Genomic DNA, 22,198 nt, shown 5'->3' with positions numbered 1-22,198 from the left:
ATTTCCAGTTCTAGCGATTGCTAGAACATGAGAAATAAAGAGAAAGATACAAAGTAGGAGAATGGAACGGACCTGGGATTGAACCCACGACCTCCTGCGTATGAGGCAGAAGCAGTAGCCATATGACTACCAAGCCCGCTATGCGAGAAGCGCGACCCCCTCTTGTATCGATATTCTCCGATTTGGATGAAATTATCAAGGTTTGTCCATATATGTTAGGAAAGACATTTAGCAAATTTTCAGATTTTTTCATTGAAGGGAAGTGGGGTAAAACGGCCCATCAAAAATTATTGTTCAAAAATCGCCAAAACCAAAAAAATGCAATAACTTTGGCAATGAGTGACCGATTTTGTTTAAATTTTGCACGCTTTTTCTACTCAACTAGTACTTTATACCAAGTGGTTAATATGGTTATAAAGTTGTTTACTTTAGGAGAAAATTGACTTTTTCGATAAAAAATGGTCGTTTTTCCAAAGGGAATATTTTTCACCAACAGATCTAGGATAAAAAACTAAACCCGTAAGGCAATAAGGGACTAAAGAGCTTTCATCTCATATATAATTCAGAAGCGCCAACTCAAGAATTTCTAAGTAAATCGCAATTTTCTGCAACATTGTTTATTCTTAAGAAAATTCGCACAAATTTCGACCCTACTTATGTTGATGTTTTCCGATCTGGTGAAAACTGTCCAAACTTTTTTGTCTAAGTTGAAAATAAAAATCAGAATTTTCATTAGGGGAGTGTAGGGTAAAATAGTCCTTTAAAAATAAATGTCAAAAAATACATCATTTTTTATGTGAGTTCTAGCAGAAAATACATAAGTTTAAAAGAAAACTGTTTCTTCTTCCTTTCAATTCATCGATATTTTTCGTCTCAATAGATACGTATATCCTTCGCTGATCTATATTAGATAGCAAACTATTTGCAGAACAATTTTCAACAGAAGTAAAATAGGACCAAAATAAGTGCCTTAAACATTAGCACGTCTTTCGCAAACTGAAACAAAAATGAACGGATTCGACGAAAGTGCTTGTTGATATTTTTTTTTGAATCAGCTACAATTACTGTGGGTACCGGTACTGATGTTGCTTTTACAGCTATGCGAAAAAAAAAACAATTATTTTTAACGGCAAATGAGCAATTTCGGAAAATTGGGTAAAATAGCCTTGTAAAAATAACATGTCAAAAATTCATAAGTTTTTATATGTGGGCTCAAGCAGAATATACATCAAACTTATTGAAACTTATTTCAGTGGGCCGACTTGAGAACAATCAATCAAATTATGAGTTTCTGCACATTGCACTGTTTGTTTGCAAGCCAGTTTGTGAGAATCGCAACTCCATTTTATCGATGTTTCAGCATCTGGCTGAAACTTATAAGGTTTCCGGAAAAATATATTAAAATAAAATATTAATTAAATGGACAGTACTTAATTCGTCTTAGACGGTTTTATAAGGTTTATTTCTATATGTAGATGAAACTATTAGGCAAAATATTGGGATGAGGAGAGAGGGGTAAAATAGATCTCCAAATATAAATAATGTTACGAAACAAGATAATCGTAACCACACTTCTTAGATTTGATTATTCCGACTCAACTGACAACTAATCTAGTGATTTTGCTAGTTTGCTTCGAAATTCTTCCAAGCTTGGTATTTTTATGGTTTTTGTCTGTCAACCCTAGTCCTATTTTACTTCTGTTGAAAATTGTCCTGCAAATAGTTTACTATCTAATATAGATCAGCGAAGGATATACGTATCTACACGCAAAAAAAATTGCAGTAAAAACTACCATTCCGATGGTTATTTTAAGAATATGCACCGACGATTTTCAGTAGAAAACAAACCCGTTTGATTTTACCATGCGCGCAGTAAAAATCAACTGTGGCCCATGCGGTATGTTGTGACATGAACTCAAACAGTGGTGAATTTCTTTGAAACCATGGTAAAATTTACTGAAATTTCATGGTAGTTTTAAAAACAGAGCGTAGTCTACAAAATAGTAGTTTTTACCACGGAATTTTTTTCTGTGTATTGAGACGAAAAATATAGATGAATTGAAAGGAAGAAGAAATAGTGTTTTTAAACTTATGTATTTTCTGCTAGAACTCACATAAAAAATTGATGTATTTTTTGACATTTATTTTTAAAGGACTATTTTACCCTACACTCCCCTAATAGAAAATTCTGATTTTTAATTTCAACTTAGACAAAAAAGTTTGGACAGTTTTCACCAGATCGGAAAACATCAACATAAGTAGGGTCGAAATTTGTGCGAATTTTCTTAAGAATAAACAGTGTTGCAGAAAATTGCGATTTTCTTAGAAATTCTTGAGTTGGCGCTTCTGAATTATATATGAGATGAAAGCTCTTTAGTTCCTTAATTGCCTTACGGGTTTAGTTTTTTATCCTAGATCTGTTTTTTTTTTAGCTTTGACTGACTACACATATATATGGTTGCTACTCCGTGATTGACCAGAATCAGTGAAATTGCACAAAGAATCAACTGAATGATTGACTGGGATTGTTCAAGAATTCTCAGTGTGCAAGTTTCAGTGACTCTAAAATTCAAATGATCAATAACGGCGCCGGCCACGTCCTTGTAGTCAGTTAGGAAGAAGGAAGGAATATTAGTATGTGGTTTTTGCTATTTGAAGACCGTGTTTACCTCTGCGTCTCCACAAAAACCACAGGAAGGATTATCAGTTAATTGGTAGGCATCGTTGGATCTGGATTCACTCTGATAAGCGATACGACCGTGCCATTTTTTATACACAGTGATTTTACCTAGCCATGAATCTGGTGCGAAAAGTAGAACGAACTATCTACTGGCCTACTGGGCACGCAGTGCCGAACACAATATTTCGGCCGATCGCGCGATCGTTCTGCTGTCCGAAACAAGAGAAATCTCGCACTGAACTGATTTTTATTACCGGCCGCGCAAAGCAGAACACAATATTTCGGCCGATCGCGCCATCGTTCTGCTGTCCGAAACAAGAGAAATCTCGCACTGAACTGATTTTTATTACCGGCCGCGCAAAGCAGAACACAATTTTTCGGCCGATCGTGTTATCGTTCTGCTGTCCGAAACAAGAGAAATCACGCACTGAATTGATTTTTATTACCGGCCGCGCAAAGCAGAACACAATATTTCGGCAGATCGCGCCATCGTTCTGCTGTCCGAAACAAGAGAAATTTCGCACTGTACTCTTTTTTATCCTAGATCTGTTGGTAAAAAATATTCCCTTTGGAAAAACGACAATTTTTCATCAAAAAAGTCAATTTTCTCCTAAAGTAAACAACTTTATAACCATATTAACCACTTGGTATAAAGTACTAGTTGAGTAGAAAAAGCGTGCAAAATTTAAACAAAATCGGTCACTCATTGCCAAAGTTATTGCATTTTTTTTGGTTTTGGCGATTTTTGAACAATAATTTTTGATGGGCCGATTTACCCCACTTTCCTTCAATGAAAAAATCCAAAAAATTGCAAAATGCCTTCTCTTACATATATGAACAAACCCTGAAAATTTCATCAAAATCGGAGAACATCGTTGCAACCTCCCTTGGAAAGGCGGTCGCGCTTCTCGCGAACTGGCTCTTAAGGTCACTCCTGACGGAATCCAAGTTTCAAAGTGCTCGCGTTTTCGGGGGCACACCACTCGATGAGGAAGCAACGCACAACTGTCATTTTTATTATTTCACGCATGCTGCGACGCAGCAAAGCTAAATCAACAAAAATGACAGTTGTGCGCCGCCTCCGTACCGAGTGGCGTGTCCCCGAAAACGCGAGCACTTTCAAATTTGGATTCCGTCAGGAGCAGGGCTCATAATGCTCACTCAATCTCAGGAGCACATGATTTTCCCTCACGAAAGTTTTCGGGGAGAAATCGCTTTTCGGGAAAGAAAAACAGCCTGGAGAGTGATAACAATTTTTCGCTCACTTCGATTGCCGCTAAACGTTGGTTTGCTCTTTTTCTTTCATATTCGAGTCTTTTCGTGGCATCATCAATGCAAATGGTAGTAGCTTATGTGGAACAAATAACTTAACGCTTTCAAACAGATAGCGTGGAGGTGTGGCTAAAGTAAGCGCATCTCCACAGCTATTATTGTTACTATTCTGGGTTCGAATCCCGGCGCGGCCATACAATTTTGTAATTGTTCTGCGATAATTCTCGCGAAAAGTGAGTGAGAGGTGAAAGTAATGAAACGAAAAAGGATTTTCATCTAATAGGCAAGATTTTCGTTCATCTTCCAAGGCTAATTCTATAGAAAAGATTGATGGGTGAAAGATGGTCCTCAACATAAACAACGAAACAAGATTTTCCCTTGGCCCGAAAAACGCTTGCTTTGGTCTCATTGAAACGAAAAGTCGAAACCCTGGTCAGGAGTGTCCTTAACCCTTTATATGGAAGACGAATCTAAACAATAAATTAACAAAAACAACAATAGGACACATTGTTGACATAGTATTAAACTCAAATTTAAGTTTGTTATACATGAAATAGGTCAGAAACATTGAAAAATTGGTGGCAATATAGTTGCCACTGCCCGACCAGCGGGAAAACAGGCTACAACGAAAATAAATAAAAGATTTTTAAAAATTAGATTTTACGTAAATCCAGTCAAATCAAGGCACGTTACAATTTTTGGTGAAGAGTCCTAGTCGGAAAACGCATTATAATCGGAAATTTTTTTTTGCGCTTTTGTTTCTAAGGGGGAACAAACACCTTTCCCCTTGGGGGAAAAAACACAATTTCGTCATAAATCCAAACACCAAATGTACAGAAAGTCAAAGCTTTTTTCACGCTAATCACGTAATACGTAAACACAGGAGTAAACAGGAGTAATCACGTAAATACAGGAGATTCAAAATAATTAATATCAACGGAAAAAATATATCTTTGTCGTTTTTGACGTAAACTACGTCTAAGGGGAAGCCTCAGATACAGGGTGCAAAATGAAAATTTCCAAATTGAGGACCGTCACGAAATCATGTAAGATTTCAAACGGTAATAGCGTCTTTATCTTTCGATGGATTTTCGACATTTGCTTATCAATCGATTCGGAAACTCTCCAGCAATTTGCCAATTCTATTGATATTATTGATTATCAACGTTAAACTATTGAAAATGTTATTTCTTTCCAAACCGGGTGAAAAATTCAATCCCGTCCATAAATCCCCAACACAGATTTCAGATTGCAGTAACATACGGGCCTTTTGATCCACTGCTTCGTTTTCCCTGTGTATAAAAAGCCCCGTGTTTCGCGTGCGCGCGTCATTTTCATTCTGCATGTCACGGAGAACGGACGATTTCGTTCGCACGGGAGGGCTCGTTGATTGAGATTTATGAGTGATGATGCGGATGAAATTTTTCGTCAGGTGGTGGTGGCGGTCGTGGCAACAGCAGTATATCTTTTCATCCGTGTTCCCAACAGCATAGTTGAATCTGGCAATCAACGTCGTGCTGTTGATGAGGCACATAAGTGGAAATGGATCGGTTCTTTTCAGGATCACCATTATGTTTGGGAGGAAGGTTAAGTTGAAATATTTTTTTGACGGGAAGGGGAAGACTCAGATACAGGGTGTAAAACGGAAATTTCCAAATTCGAGACCGTCGCGAAATTAGGATAGATTTCAAACACTAATAGCGTCTTTATCTTTCGATGGATTTTAAATCACTTACTTTGCAGAAGTCGAATGATGGATTGAATCTTATGAATTTTTGCGTTACTGCTGCCGATTTATTGCAACAATCTCATGAATTTACTCTCAGTCAAACCAAATTCCTCCAATGAAAAATTTAATGCCCTGAAAAGGACAGATTTCAGATCATGCGGATTTCTAATCACCAACACAACAGCAACCATCCGATAGTCAGAATATCACAAGAGTATTTCACTAAAAAGTCTATGGTTCTACCGCTACACTGCAACAGATTGCCATCGTTGGATTCTCTGTCGCAACGATCCTGTTACGAGCACTACCTACGCCATCGGTAGGAACGAAGAGCGTGCGTCAGAAGGAGAGGCTGCAAAAATGTATTTGCATGGATGGAAATTAAACCTGAAACAAGTAGCAGTCTATCTACTAAAATAATAATCTTGAGGGGAAATTTCACTGGTATTGATGCTATCCATGCGAATAAATTTTGTTGCGTCCCTGACGCACGGTCGTGATTCCGCCACCGACGGAAACTATCAGCCATCACCAAGCGATTAATATGAACTTTGATCAAAATTCGTCTCGCCTCAAATTATGGCTTAAAAGCTGCTTTCACTGATGACACTTCAGACGCAACCGTTGCAGAAATAAACACCACCATAGCCGCCATCGTAGAGGCACGCGAGAAAATTCCATCTGAGTGCTGTTGATGCTGACGACGACGACCGCGCGACCCACACCATCGCCGGGAATAAAATTTCCAGGAGGCACTAGTAGTAAAATTCTTCTTTATTTACACAATTTTTGTTCTACAATTATTTTAACATGTACAGTGATCGGCCGGCTTGGCCCTCCAACTTCAATTTTAATTATTATTATTATTATTATTTTATGTTTCTACTTAATTTTTAAAATATAATGTATCATGACGGCCTTCAGCAGGCGCTAGTGTGTTTGTTAAAATTTGATAACCTAACTACTATGTACACTAATATTTACAATAAAAATTTGATAACCTAGATTGGAACTAGCGCCCTAAGCGCTTGTTGGTCCGAGTGCAAGCAACGGACCCTAAACTGTTCTTTACACTCACCAAAGCGTTCATGTAAGGTTTTTATTCCGGCCAGACGGTGGACCTCGGATGTTCTTGTCCTGGGAGGGGTGTTGAGGATCATCCTCAGGAATTTGTTTTGGACCCGTTGAAGTTTGAGGTGGTGGGTTTTAGCGCAGCTCTCCCAGACCGGCATGCCGTATTCGATCACAGGGAGGATGATTTGCTTGTAGACAGCAAGCTTATTTTTCAGGGACAATGACGACCGGCGGTTGATCAAAGGGTACAGTAGTTTCAACAAGACGTTACACTTTGTCACCGTTTTGTCAACCTGTTGCCTGAAAAATAAGCTTGCTGTCGAGGGTCAAGCCAGGTAGCCGGCCTCATTGGCCCATTCCACGGTCGTGCCATTGAGGATGATTTTACAGTCCCCAGGCGGAACAAGTTTAGGGGATTTGGAGTGGGGAAAATGATGACCTGGGTCTTCGCCGCGTTGATACAGATCTTCCAGCTGGTGAGGTACTCTGTCAGGGCATCCAGGCCTCGTTGGAGTTTTGCCACTAGCGCTCTGATCACTCTACCGTTGTAGACGATGGATGTGTCATCTGCGAACAGAGACAGAATGCCGCCTTCTGGAGGTTCTGGCATGTCGGAGGTGAACAGATTGAAAAGCAGGGGCCGAGGATACTGCCCTGGGGGACGCCTGCGACGATGTTGTGCGCATTGGAACTCGCTCCGCTGATTGAGACCCGAAATGTCCTTGCCGACAGGTAATTGTTGATGATTTTCACCAGGTAGCTGGGAAGATTGTAGCGTTGTAGTTTGTACACCAGGCCATCATGCCATACATTGTCAAATGCCTTCTCGACATCGAGTAAGGCCATGGCGGATGTTTTCGAGACAAATTTGTTCTGTCTGAGGACGTTGGTAACTCGGGTCAGTTGGTGTACAGTTGACCGACCGCGTCGGAAACCAAACTGTTCCTCGAGCAAGATGTTGAGATTTTCAGCAGACTCAAGTAACCGGTGATGAATAGCTTTTTCGAATAGCTTGGATAACCCTGAGAGAAGGCTGATGGGTCGATAACTTTTGGGAGAGGAAGGATCCTTCCCAGGCTTCCGGATGGGGATGACTTTCGCTGACTTCCAGGACGATGGGAAGTAGCTGAGCCGGAGACACTGATTAAAGATCAGTGAGAGGTGCTCAAAGAACGGAGCACTCATGTGTTTGAGCTCGAGATTCAGGATGCTGTCGAAGCCTGGGGCCTTCATGTTCTTCGACGATTTGATATAGGCCGTCAATTCGCCAGCTGAGATCTCCAATTCCTCCGAGAAGTCGTTGGGAATCAAATGGATGTTGTTTGCATGCTCGTTGACGGCTGCTTCGTGAGGACTGGTGATGTTCTGCCCAAGATTGTGTGAGCTGACGAAGTGACGACCTATTTCAGCGACCTTCTCTGCAGGAGTTATCAAGCGATCCTTCGAGCCATTATTGTCTAGTGGGATCAAAGGTGGAATGGGCCGAGGCTTGGATTTTAGAATTTTGGTCATTTTCCAGAACGGCTTAGCATAATCTGGGAGAGTGCGGATCTTATTCGAGAAGTCGTTATTTTGAGGTCCACCATTCTGGCCTTGATAATTTTGTGATTCGATTGCAGCGTGCCTTAAGCTCAGGCAGTCCAGTACGCTGAAACTGCCTGCGAGTGACATTCCGCAATCGAATCAAATCTTTGGTGAGTGTATCGATGTTTAAGGAGTTGCTTACCTGCCGAGCCGTCGGTACGTGTTGCTCTCGGGCCGCCGTGATCGCCTCCTCGATAGCGCACAGCTGGCGGTCGATACTTTCCGGCGTCTCCGGACGCACCTCGTAGTCGACGGTGTTATCAACGCACTGCTGGAAACGCTGCCAGTTCACTCGGTGGTAGTTCCGCCGTAACTGCTGGTGCCGATTGACCGAGGAGCCCAGTTCCGCCACCACCGGATAGTGATCCGAACTGAGCTCCTGGTATACAACCGGCTGCGAGACGTGGTCACTCAGGTTTGTTACGTAGAGGTCGAGCGTTGCGTGGGCACCGGACCGACTCAGCCGAGTGGGGAATCCGGGCTCAGGATCGTGTAGTGGCCTTCCTCCATGTCGTTGCTCCAGATGGTGCCGTTTCGATTGCCGCGACTGTTGCCCCAGGCTTGATGTTTGGCATTCAAGTCGCCGGCAATGATATACTGGCCTTGCCTCCGCGTCAGCTTGACGATGTCCCTCCGAAGGGCAGCCGATGATCCATCGCCGGCTTTGGCTTGCGTTGGACAGTACGCCGCGATGAGCGCGATTGTGCCGACAGAAGTGGTGATTTCGACACCGATGGCCTCGATGACACTGAGCTGGAAGCTTGGAAGCAGACGACAGTTGATGTTGTAGCGAAGAGCGATGGCCACACCACCTCCCCTGGTCGGCCGGTCGAGTCGCACGATGCGGAAGTCCGGGATGTTGATGTTCACCTCCGGTTTTAGGTGCGTTTCGGTGATGAACGCCACGTCTATTTCCTTCTCCTCAAGGAAATCCTTCAGCTCGATTGTTTTGCTCTTTAGCGAGCAAGCGTTCCAGTTAACCAGGCTCACCCTAGCAGCCATTTTCAATGATGAACATGCCAAGTGTGAAGACCTGGTCGAATCGGGTTTTGCAGCCGCGCAGTCGAGTGGCGAGCTGCGCGAAGATCGGCATCAGTTGCTCCGGAGTGTACAGCGGGGCAGATTCCTCCGGTGGGACGGCTTCGTTCTCCGACTGCCGACGGAACCCAGGAGGAGGGAGCGGGGCCATTCGCTGGTGGATGGTGCCGACGATGTTGGAGCTTGGACCGATGCAGCTGCCGCTGCCAGTCGCTTGTGCGGCTGTAGCGGTGGGAGTATTGGAATCACACGACGGGGAGCAGGGATGGCTGGAAAGTTCACCTCGTTGATTACAGGAACACGGTTCTTCTTCGGCATGGTCCTGGTGGAAGCCTTCTTCCGGATTTCCAGGAACTCGGCTCGCTTTGGGCAGCCCTTTGTGGTGGCCTGATGTTTGTCGCCACAGTTGGCGCACTTGGGATCGGCCACCTCCATTTTGTCGCACTCGTCAGTCGGATGGGGTTCGCCACACTTGTTGCAGCGCGGCTTCATGCGGCAGTTCCTGGTGCCGTGCCCGAAATTGAAGCAGTTGGTGCATTGCGTTACATCGCGGTGCACTGGCCGATATCGCTCCCAGTCAACGACGGTGTAATTTATAACGTCAACCAGCTTCAGGTCCTTCCAGGTAGTGGAGCCGTGCTCCAGATGGATCAGGTAAAGCTGGTCGCGATATTTCCTCGCCTTGTCGTGACGAGCGATCTTGTGGACGGCTACTGGCTTCAGTCCGCAATTTTCAAGCTCTGCTTGGAGCTCTTCCTCCTTCATGTCGTGAAGTCCTCGCAGCAAAGCCTTGAGCGGCTTCGTGCCGGGATGGTCATGAGTGTAGTACTCATACTTGTGGACCTCGAGGAACTCCACGACGGATTGATGATGGTCCCGGTTGGCCGGCATCACTTTCACGCCCTCGCTGCAGAGCCGAAAAGTACATTTCAGCCCCTTAGCGATCAGCTGGCGAATTTTTGGGCGTAAATCCGGCGGATCGCCCTTCACAAACACGGGCGGGCACTTCTCCTTCCGCTCCGGTTGCACCTGCGGCAGCTGCGATTGCTGCTTCTTCCTCTTTTTCGGCGGATTGCCGGCGTCATCAAGCGGCAACGGCGAGAACACGTTGCTCTGCAAAAGCTGCTTGGAGGGGTTACCCGCGCCTCCAAGAGCAGTGCGCTTAGGCACTTTTCCAGCGACCGAATCGGCCACCGAGTCTCCCATGACGGGTCCGGGAGAAAATAACGCCAACGCGAGCGAAAACGTAAACAGCGAACGAACGAGAAAAAACACTTCGAAAAAATGCGCGAGCAAAAAACACGTCCGTACGTGTTGCTGTCTCGAACTGGAATGCGTGTCTGCTAGCGATTCCAGGAGGCACTCCGCCGAGCTGCTTTCTTGTAATTAATAAAGTTGAACCTGTAGCCACGCCCCTTTGGTGAGTGTTTGACGGTTACACAATATTTGCAGTCATACCAGACAACAAAGAGGAGGGGCTAATGAGCCATCTTCATTGGTTATAAGAAAAATGCTCTCCCCCGCGCGCGTGGCGCAATCAGCCTCATTCCAGTTCAAGACAGCAGCACGTACGGACGTGTTTTTGCACGCGCATTTTTGACGTAAACTACGTCTAAGGGAAAGACTCAGATACAGGGTGTAAAACCGAAACTTCCAAATTCGAAACCGTCACGAAATTAGGATAGATTTCAAACGCTAATAGCGTCTTTATCTTTCGATGGATTTTCGAGATTTGCTTATCAATAGATTCGGAAACTCTCCAGCAATTTGCCAATTCTATTGATACTATTGATTATCCACGTTAAACTATTGAAAATGTTATTTCTTTCCAAACCGGGTGAAAAATTCAATTCCGTTCATAAATCCCCAACACGGACATCAGAGTGCAGTAAGGTACGGGCCTTTTGATCCACTGCTTCGTTTTCTCTGTTTATCCAAAGCCCCATGTTTCGCGTGCACGCGTCATTTTCATTCTGGATGTCACGGAGAACGGACCAGCGCGGTTCCAGCGATAGCGCCTGTGGTTTGGTATGTTGTGGTAAAAACTCATGGACGATTCAAATCAAGCCCAACTCAGCACCTAAAAACTCATGGATGAGTTGAATCATCGTATGTTTTCTGTATGTATGTAGAATCACGAGCGCGCGTCAAACGGAGAAGCTGCAAAAATGTATTCGCATGGATGACTATCTTCTAAAATTATAGGTCTTTCTCTGAATCGGGATCTCGTGATTCTACTACCGACGGAAAACAATCTGCCATCACCAAGCAATTAAGTTTTACTTTGATCAAAATTCATCTCGCCTCAAGTTGTGACTGTGAGCTACTTTCATTGATGGTGTAGCCAATCGTTAGTAGGGGAAATTACGGCTTTGGCAGGTTTTGTTCTATTATTGTCAGGGGGTTTCTGTAACTAATTATGCTTAAATTTGGCCTTTACATTCTTTGCATATCAAAGAATATTGTGGCCAAATTTCATAAAATTTGGTCAACAAAAACCCCCCCGACAATAATAGAACAAAACCTGCCAAAGCCGTCATTCCCCCTACTTCATACAAGAAAATTTAATCTGAGCGCTGCTAATGTTAATGACGACGACCGCGCGATCCACACCATCGCCGGGAATAAAATTTCCGGTAGGAGCTCCGCCGATGCCGAAGGTGGTACCACGGTCTGCTCTCTCGAACGAAATGGCTCGCGCGCGCGGGAGAGCTGCTTTCTTGTGATCAGTAAAGTTGAATCTGTAGTCACGCACCTTTGTTGAGTGTTTGACGGTTACACAATATTTGCAGCCATACCGGACAACAAAGAGGCGGGACTAATGAGCCATTTTTATTGATGATAAGAAAACTGCTCTCCCCCGCGCGCGTGGCATTACATTAGAAATGTAACGAAAAGAAAATGTGAACGAATCAATCGGTTCTTCTCAGGGCCACCATCCTATGCAAAGGAAGAGGTGAGGCGAATATTGTTCAAAGAGCAAATTAACCACTTGGCAACGCCATAATGTTGCCGTCCGTAGCAGAATCACGAGTGCGCCCCGGGAGGAGATGCTACAAATATGAATTCGTATGGATGGCATCAGTGGCAGCCAGGTGAAATTTTCTCAAGATCTTGTTTGATTTTGTTGCAGCTTGTGATTGGGAAGGCGGATGGAGATGGAGACAGTTCAATCGAAATGATGCCGACAGTAGCGAAATCACGAGTGCGCTTTCACGCGTGGTCTTTGCAAAAACATGTGTGCGTCTTCAGTGATTTGACGGTAGTTATCCTCATTTCTAAAGTTTTAATGGTTAAATACAGTAAAAAGTGCAATTAAACCTGATAAATTGAAATTTATAAATACCCAAGTTTAGTAAGGCTCATTTAGAATATTTTTCGAAAAAGAACAATGAATTGAATTTAAACAAACAAAACTAAACTACTCATATTATACAAAACTCGAGAATTCAATAAATTTGTTTTAATTACATAAATATATTAGTTCCTTTTAAAATGTAAATTTCATAAGAAATCCAAAGAGTAATTTTGTAATACTCATACACTAGATTCTTCATTTCACCAAACTGTTTCACGTAGTTTACGTCGGGCGGTCGTGTCTTGTACACAACCCTTATGATTTTTTTTAACGAATTATAACTGAAAATCCTTCTTCCACTCGAAACTTACGATCTGTTCGTATAAAAACTGTTCTTAAATTAACATTTCATTTTTTTATGGCTCAAATTCATCTGGGGTGTTACTAGGAAGCAAATAAAGCCTCTACATGGGAAATAATAAGTAGAGCTCTTGTTAAAAAATAGAAAAAAAATTAATTTGTTGGTGGCAATATAGTTGCCACTGCCTTATAAAGGGTTAAACTAAGGCCGAACTGGCCTTAGAAATCCATTTTCACCGGGTTGTTGTCCGAAATTCTGGCTACTCAATGGGAGGGAATCTAAGGGACTCGAGGATGTCCCTGAAACATGAGCTTAGCATATCACCCGATCTGTTGTTACTTTATTTACTTATATCGTATTCCATATGACAAGAAGTGGAATGAAAATAAGATGGTAATTGAAATCATGTTGTGTCATACTATCGTGTGGTAATATTTTATCATCAGTCGTAGTAAAACAATTTCCAGACGGTAACGAACTGTTGATGCTAGCAGACTAGAACGGAAACCACTAACGAAGCAGTGCATGTTTCATATTTTACCTTCAAAATGTACATAAGACATGTGCTACGTGCAACCATAAAAGCACGGTGAAACTGCAAGTGCACTAGAGTACCGTATGAGTTCCACTGCTTCGGCCGAACGAATGTACCGTATTGTTTCCTAATTAGAATAATATTTAATCCTGAAAAATTTAATAGCCTGTTCAGATTACAAGCTATATTGCATAATATAGACTGTAGGTAGAGTAACTTGATGTAAAGATTTATACAACTGATTTTCACAGGGTGTTCGTGTCGTTTTTACGCTGGATGCCAACGCAGATTTTGAAGGCATCTTGCCTCTAGATACAGGATGTTGGCGTACTGTATGTAGTCGTAAATATTCTTCCATTGAAGTCATGGTCATTTTAACTGCATCGTTGCGTTCTAATCTATGCTCTCAACTACGAAGACGTCTTTCGGTAAGTAATGCTTCGGAATTCACCAAGTTGGATATGTTGATTCTGGGATTTTGGAAGAGAAACGATATACCTTATTATTGTTTCTAAGACTAGGGGCTAGACTAGGAGTAGCCTGTGCAGTAAATACAAAATTTCTCCACCCAGCCACGTAGTCTGCGGTGGGTCCAAAAACCGTTTTCCACCTGACCGATCCACCTTACTTGCTGCGCATCTCGCCCTCTTGTGCCCGTCGGATCGTTGTCGAGAATCATTTTCACCAGGTTAATACCCGACATGCTGGCTACGTGCCCGGCCCAATGCAGTCTTTCGATTTTCGCGGTGTGAAAGATGGTTGGCTTTCCCAACAGCTGATGCAACTCGTGGTTCATTCGGCTTCTTCCATGTACCGCCTTTCATTTGCACCCCGCCATAGATAGTACGCAACACTTTCCTCTCGAAAACTCCAAGTGCGCGTTGATCCTTTACGAGCATTGTCCAGGTCTCGTGTCCGTATAGGACTACTGGTCTAATGAGTGTTTTGTAGATAGTCAATTTGGGACGGCGGTGAACTCTATTCGAACGTTTCGCGTAAGGGTATGCGATAACACACTTTTTCCTAACGAAACGAAACGAAACGAAATTTAAAATGTCTATGTTGATTCGAAACGAAACGAAACGAAATATAAATTTACTTTCGGGTCATCGAAACGATACGAAATCAGGGTATATTTAATTCGAAATTTTTCGAAACGAAACGAAATTTTTTTTTTCCGCGGAATTTTTATTTAATTGGTTTTAAATTATATACGGAGTTTCGATTGCGCTTTTCAAAGTCAAATAACTGTTTTGCGATAAATAGAGTTATAATAAGAGAAGAAGTAGTTTGTGATAAATCGCCTCATTCACGTTTATATACCAGGTGCTTGGTGGCCTTGTGTCACTGCTTCTGCCTCATAAGCAGAAGATTAAAGGTTTGATCCCTGGCCCTTTCTAATTTCCTATTAGATAATTTCATTAATCATATAACTCAATCTCTTTGCAAATCAAATTCTCATTGCTAGCAAGTATGATTCTAAATATAGAATTGTTATAAAAAGCTGCCTGTTACTTAGTAGCAGTAAATAAAATGTACAAATAGATTGGTATTCATTTGTACCCGCATACGAATGCTATATACGGTCGCTACGCTCGTGCAGGCCTCATACAAGTGAGAATGTGTGAGGTTGATGTGCGGGTAGCGATGGTGTATAGACGTGTGCGTGGTATTAGAATCCAATAACATTAAAATTCTAATAGTAAAAAATGAATCCCATTAGAATTCACTTTAATACTTTCTCATTACTCTAGTACTTCTAATTCTCATTCATATATTCCTATCCCATAGATCGCATCACTTACCAAAGTGAATCCAGATAATATATCCCTTCATACTAAAACAATATCCTATCCTAAGACTATCAAGGAGATGCAGAGGTATACTCGGTCTCTAGTAGCAACGAGAGTTGAACTAATAATCCTTCCTTCCCTTGATGACCGTAAGGACGTGGCCGGCGCCGTAATTGACTTAGTAAAATGCATTGAATTTCCGAAATTTGCACATTGAGAATGATAGCTAAACCCAAGCTCCATTCAATTGGTTCCCTGTGCAATTTCGCAAGTTCTAGTCAATCACGGAGTAGCAACTACGAATTGTACGGTTATCCTGCTCATGCTCATGCTCAATCGCCTCATTCCCGTTTATATACCATTGGCAATAAGGCAATACCCCAGCATTTTTTCGGGTTGGAAACTTTCTCGACACCCTGGACAAAGTGTATCCATTGTCTTGCCACCCAAGATACATACTCATGCAATGGCGGACATAAAACAGTTTTCAATTAATAACTGAGGAAGTGCTAATTAGAGGTGTGCGCCGCCGCCGCCACCGACAATTTTGCGCCGCCGTTTAAAATTTGTTACGCTGCTTACTCATCACGTTGAAACTCCACTGAAATTTTCGTGAAAATACCAATGATTTCCATGGAAAAACTAAAAAGAACTTCGTGTGCAAATTCTGAAGGATTACTTGTTTTTTTTTAACTTTTTTCTACGTGTTTTAAGATTTCCGTTGAAATTCAAAGGATTTCTCGTTGAAATAAAGTTAGAGAAGAAGGGTTGTTGACAGAAAGACATTTGGCCAAAAGCCAAATGTTGTTTGGCCTAATGTGGCATTTGACTGAACAAACCATTTAGCCAAAACCCATCTAGCCTAAACTTATTTCGTCGAAAATGTCATTTGATCGAAAGGTCGAAAATGTTGTTCAGCCGAACAGTTCCTTTGGCTGAAAGAATCCAAGACGGGTGGTTTAATCTCTGGAAAGAGGCAATTAACTTTGATTGAACTGGACCTGAGTTGCGTGCTCTTACCAACGCAATGCGGTCGGGTCTGAGTTTGACGACCGACTGGCAAATAATGGGTGGCAACTAAAAAATTGGAAAGAAAAGAATGGCTCAGGAAAAAAAATCATAAGGGTTGTGTACAAGACACGACCGCCCGACGTAAACTACGTCAAACAGTTTGGTGAAATGAAGAATCTAGTGTATGAGTATTGCAAAATTACTCTTTGGATTTCTTATGAAATTTACATTTTAAAAGGAACTAATATATTTATGTAATTAAAACAAATTTATTGAATTCTCGAGTTTTGTATAATATGAGTAGTTTAGTTTTGTTAGTTTAAATTCAATTCATTGTTCTTTTCGAAAAATATTCTAAATGAGCTTAACTAAACTTGGGTATTTCTGAATTTCAATTTATCAGGTTTAATTACACTTTTACTGTATTTAACCAATAAAACATTAGAAATGAGGATAACTACCGTCAAATCACTGAAGACGCACACATGTTTTAGCAAAGACCACGCGTCAAAGCGCACTCGTGATTTCGCTACTGTCGGCATCATTTCGATTGAACTGTCTCCATCTCCATCTTTCGATTGATTGTTAATAATCCGCCTTCCCAATCACAAGCTGCAACAAAATCAAACAAGATCTTGAGAAAATTTCACCTGGCTGCCACTGATGCCATCCATACGAATTCATATTTGTAGCATCTCCTCCCGGGCGCACTCGTGATTCTGCTACGGACGGCAACATTATGGCGTTGCCAAGTGGTTAATTTGCTCTTTGAACAATATTCGCCTCACCTCTTCCTTTGCATAGGATGGTGGCCCTGAGAAGAACCGATTGATTCGTTCACATTTTCTTTTCGTTACATTTCTAATGTAATGCTACGCGCGCGGGGGAGAGCAGTTTTCTTATCATCAATAAAGATGGCTCATTAGTGCCGCCTCTTTGTTGTCCGGTATGGCTGCAAATATTGTGTAACCGTCAAACACTCACCAAAGGGGCGTGGCTACAGATTCAACTTTACTGATCACAAGAAAGCAGCTCTCCCGCGCGCTCGAGCTATTTCGTTCGAGAGAGCAGACCGTGGTACCACTTTCGGCATCGGCGGAGCACCTACCGGAAATTTTATTCCCGGCGATGGTGTGGATCGCGAGGTCGTCGTCATTAACATTAGCAGCGCTCAGATTAAATTTTCTTGTATGAAGTAGGGGGAATGACGGCTTTGGCAGGTTTTGTTCTATTATTGTCAGGGGGGTTTTTGTTGACCAAATTTTATGAAATTTGGCCACAATATTCTTTGATATGCAAAGAATGTATAGGCCAAATTTGTGCATAATTAGTTACAGAAACCCCCTGACAATAATAGAACAAAACCTGCCAAAGCCGTAATTTCCCCTACTAACGATTGGCTATCATCAATGAAAGTAGCTCTCAAGTCACAACTTGAGGCGAGATAAATTTTGATCAAAGTAAAACTTAATTGCTTGTTGATGGCAGATTGTTTTCCGTCGGTAGTAGAATCACGAGATCACGATTCAGAGAAAGACATAATTTTAGTAGATAGTCATCCATGCGAAAACGATTTTGCAGCTTCTCCGTTTGACGTGCGCTCGTGATTCTACATACATACAGAAAACATACGATGATTCAACTCATCCATGAGTTTTAGGTGCTGAAATGCCACGCGCGCGCGGGAGAGCGTATTTCTTATAATTAATAAAGATGGCTCATTAGTCCCGCCTCTTTGTTGTCCGGTATGGCTGCAAATATTGTGTAACCGTCAAACACTCACTAAAGGGGCGTGGCTACAGATTCAACTTTATTGATTACAAGAAAGCAGCTCTCCCGCGCGCGCGAGCCATTTCGTTCGAGATGTCGCGGAGAGCAGACCGTGGTATCACCTTCGGCATCGGCGTAGCTCCTACCGGAAATTTTATTCCCGGCGATGGTGTGGGTCGCGCGGTCGTCGTCATTAACATTAGCAGCGCTCAGTTCAAATGTTCTTGTATGAAGTAGGGGGAATGACGGCTTTGGCAGGTTTGTTCTATTATTGTCGGCGGGGGTTTTTATTGACCAAATTTTATGAAATTTGGCCACAATATTCTTTGATATGCACAGAAAACCCCCTGTCAATAATAGAACAAAACCTGCCAAAGCCGTAATTTCCCCTACTAACGATTGGAACCATCAATGAAAGTAACTTAAGAGTTACTAGTCACAACTTGAGGCGAGATGAATTTTGATCAAAGTAAAATTAATTGCTTGGTAATGGCAGATTGTTTTCCGTCGGTAGTAGAATCACGAGATCACGATTCAGAGAAATACATAATTTTAGTAGATAGTCATCCATGCGAATAAATTTTTGCAGCTTCTCCGTTTGACGCGCGCTCGTGATTCTACATACATACAGAAAACATGCAATGATTCAACTCATCCATGAGTTTTTAGGTGCTGAGTTGGGCTTGATTTGAATCGTCCATGAGTTTTTACCACAACATACCAAACCACAGGCGCTATCGCTGGAACCGCGCTGTTCCGTTCTCCGTCACATCCAGAATGAAAATGACGCGTGCACGCGAAACATGGGGCTTTTTATAAACAAAGAAAACGAAGCAGTGGATCAAAAGGCCCGTACCTTACTGCACTCTGATGTCCGTGTTGGGGATTTATGAACGGAATTGAATTTTTCACCCGGTTTGGAAAAAAATAACATTTTCAATAGTTTAACGTGGATAATCAATAGTATCAATAGAATTGGCAAATTGCTGAAGAGTTTCCGAATCTATTGATAAGCAAATCTCGAAAATCCATCAAAAGATAAAGACGCTATTAGCGTTTGAAATCTATCCTAATTTGGTGACGGTATTGAATTTGGAAATTTCGGTTTTACACCCTGTATCTTCCCCTTAGACGTAGTTTACGTCAAAAATGCGCGAGCATAAAACACGTCCGTACGTGCTGCTGTCTTGAACTAGAATGAGGCTGATTGCGCCACCCGCGCGGGGGAGAGCATTTTTCTTATAACCAATAAAGAAGGCTCATTAGTCCCTCCTTTTGTTGTCCGGTATGATTGCAAATATTGTGTAACCGTCACACACTCACCAAAGGGGCGTGGCTACAGGTTCAACTTTATTAATTATAAGAAAGCAGCTCTTCTGCGCGCGAGCCATTGCGTTCGAGATGTCGTGGAGACCAGACCATGGTACCACCTTCGGCATCGGCGGAGCTCCTACCGGAAATTTTATTCCCGGCGATGGTGTGGGTCGCGCGGTCGTCGTTCGCAGCATCAACAGCACTCAGATGGAATTTTCTTGCGTGTCTCACGATGGCGGCTATGGTGGTGTTTATTTCTACAACGGTTGCGCTTGAAGTATCATCAGTGAAAGCAGCTCTTAAGCCAAAATTTGAGGCGAGACGAATTTTGATCAAAGTTCATATTAATCGCTTGGTGATGGCTGATAGTTTCCGTCGGTGGCGGAATCACGACCGTGCGTCAGGGACGCAACAAAAATTTATTCGCATGGATAGCATCAATACCAGTGAAATTTCCCCTCAAGATTATTCTTTTAGTAGATAGACTGCTACTTGTTTCAGGTTTAATTTCCATCCATGCAAATACATTTTTGCAGCTTCTCCTTCTGACGCACGCTCTTCGTTCCTACCGACGGCGTAGGTAGCGCTCGTAACAGGATCGTTGCGACGGAGAATCCAACGATGGCAATCTGTTGCAGTGTAGCGGTAGAACCATAGAGCCAGCATCTCCATTTGAGTGAAATACTCTTGTGATATTCTGACTATCGGATGGTTACTGTTGTGTTGGTGATTAGAAATCCGCATGATCTGAAATCTGTCCTTTTCAGGGCATTAAATTTTTCATTGGAGGAATTTGGTTTGACTAAGAGTAAATTCATGAAATTGTTGCAATAAATCGGCAGCAGTAACGCAAAATTTATAAGATTCAATCCATCATTCGACTTCTGCAGAGTAAGTGATTAAAAATCCATCGAAAGATAAAGACGCTATTAGCGTTTGAAATCTATCCTAATTTCGCGACGGTCTCGAATTTGGAAATTTCCGTTTTACACCCTGTATCTGAGTCTTCCTCAGACGTAGTTTACGTCAAAAAATTATTTCAACTTAACCTTCCTCCCAAAATGGTGGTCCTGACAAGAACCGATTCATTTCCACGTATGTGCCTCATCAACAGCACGACGTTGATTGCCAGATTCAACGATGCTGTTGGGAACACGGATGAAAAGATATACTGCTGTTGCCACGACCGCCACCACCTGACGAAAAATTTCATCCGCATCATCACTCATAAATCTCAATCAACGAGCTCTCCCGTGCGAACGAAATCGTCCGTTCTCCGTGACATGCAGAATGAGAATGACGCGCGCACGCGAAACACGGGGCTTTTTATACACAGGAAAAACGAAGCAGTGGATCATAAGGCCCGTACGTTACTACAATCTGATGTCCGTGTTGGAGATTTATGAACGGGATTGAATTTTCACCCGGTTTGGAAAGAAATAACATTTTCAATAGTTTAACGTGGATAATCAATAGTATCAATAGAATTGGCAAATTGCTGGAGAGTTTCTGAATCGATTGATAAGCAAATGTCAAAAATCCATCGAAAGATAAAGACGCTATTACCGTTTGAAATCTTACATGATTTCGTGACGGTCCCCAATTTGGAAATTTTCATTTTGCACCCTGTATCTGAGGCTTCCCCTTAGACGTAGTTTACGTCAAAAATACAAAGAAGTACAGTTTAATCTGATATATGTTATACAAAGAGTTGTCTTTAGTCTTCTATCTTTGACTAATGAATATTAGCATATGGTCCGTGGTTCGCCGTGCAGCGCAGCCTAGTCTTGCTGGTATGACATGAACGCTGTACGGATCTGCCATTTAGATCTCCAGATTTCTGCTTCTGATCCTGCTTATGAGTTGCTTCGTGTCTTTGGCCTTACAATTACTTTTGTATACAATAGAGCTGAGTAGATCTAATAATGCTATAACAGTTTTCGAACATTTTCTAGCTTAAAATGTTCGACCTTGTGCTTTTTCCATTTCTTTGTTTGTTTGAAAAATTTACAATGCGCGCCGCAGTACTTTTTGTTTTGACGGCATAATGTAAGCAATGTTGGTGTGAAATTGTGTGTGTGACAATTCTAAGGAATCATTCTAAGAATTGATTCCCATTAAGTCATATTTCTGTGACAACATTATTATTCTTATAGAAAAGTATTGAAGTCATTCCTATTTTTTAGTTGACACCCGTTAGCTTACACAACCTCACTTGATCAGTACAGTTGCTGTAGAAGAATGTGTATAGCCGCCAGACATTCTAAATACTCACGCTCCTCTAATGTGAAAGTGTACTACACACATGTGGAAGTGTTGGCTTGAAAAATGGATTGCGAGTGATTTGACTATGCGTCCAATTTGGGAATCTCGAGCTGGTTCAGTAGCCGCTAGGTTGCGAAGGCCGACGGAGGTCCTTCGTAGCTTAGTTGGTTAAAGCACCAGTCTGGCGTACTGTGGGGTCATGGGTTCGAGTCCCATCGAAGGGAAAGTGGTTACCTCCAATACATTTTCCAAATCAATATCTTCCACATAATGTACATATTCATATATGAGTTTTCACAACATTGCAAATGAAAGAATCCGTTGACCGAATAGCTCAATTGGCCGAAATGGTCGTTTGATAGAAAGAACCATTTGGCCGAAATGAACATCTTGCCTAAAATGTCGGAGTGTTTTGCAGAAAGCTCAATTCGGCTAAATGATCTATTCGGCCAAACGATTATTTCGACCAAATGG

At 42.2% G+C, this 22,198-nt stretch overlaps 1 non-coding gene across 1 annotated transcript; it reads left to right on the top strand.

Annotated features, from left to right (window-relative positions):
* The first annotated feature begins 21,873 nt into the window (after positions 1-21,873).
* Trnaa-ggc (transfer RNA alanine (anticodon GGC)) lies at positions 21,874-21,949 on the top strand. The gene has a single exon. It is a non-coding gene; the product is annotated as a tRNA-Ala (tRNA).
* The last annotated feature ends 249 nt before the right edge of the window (positions 21,950-22,198 follow it).

This window comes from Armigeres subalbatus, chromosome 3 (genome assembly GCF_024139115.2).
Source record: "Armigeres subalbatus isolate Guangzhou_Male chromosome 3, GZ_Asu_2, whole genome shotgun sequence".
In the NCBI taxonomy this organism is placed as follows: Eukaryota; Metazoa; Arthropoda; class Insecta; order Diptera; family Culicidae; genus Armigeres; species Armigeres subalbatus.
This window is presented reverse-complemented; position numbering and strand designations above follow the sequence as displayed.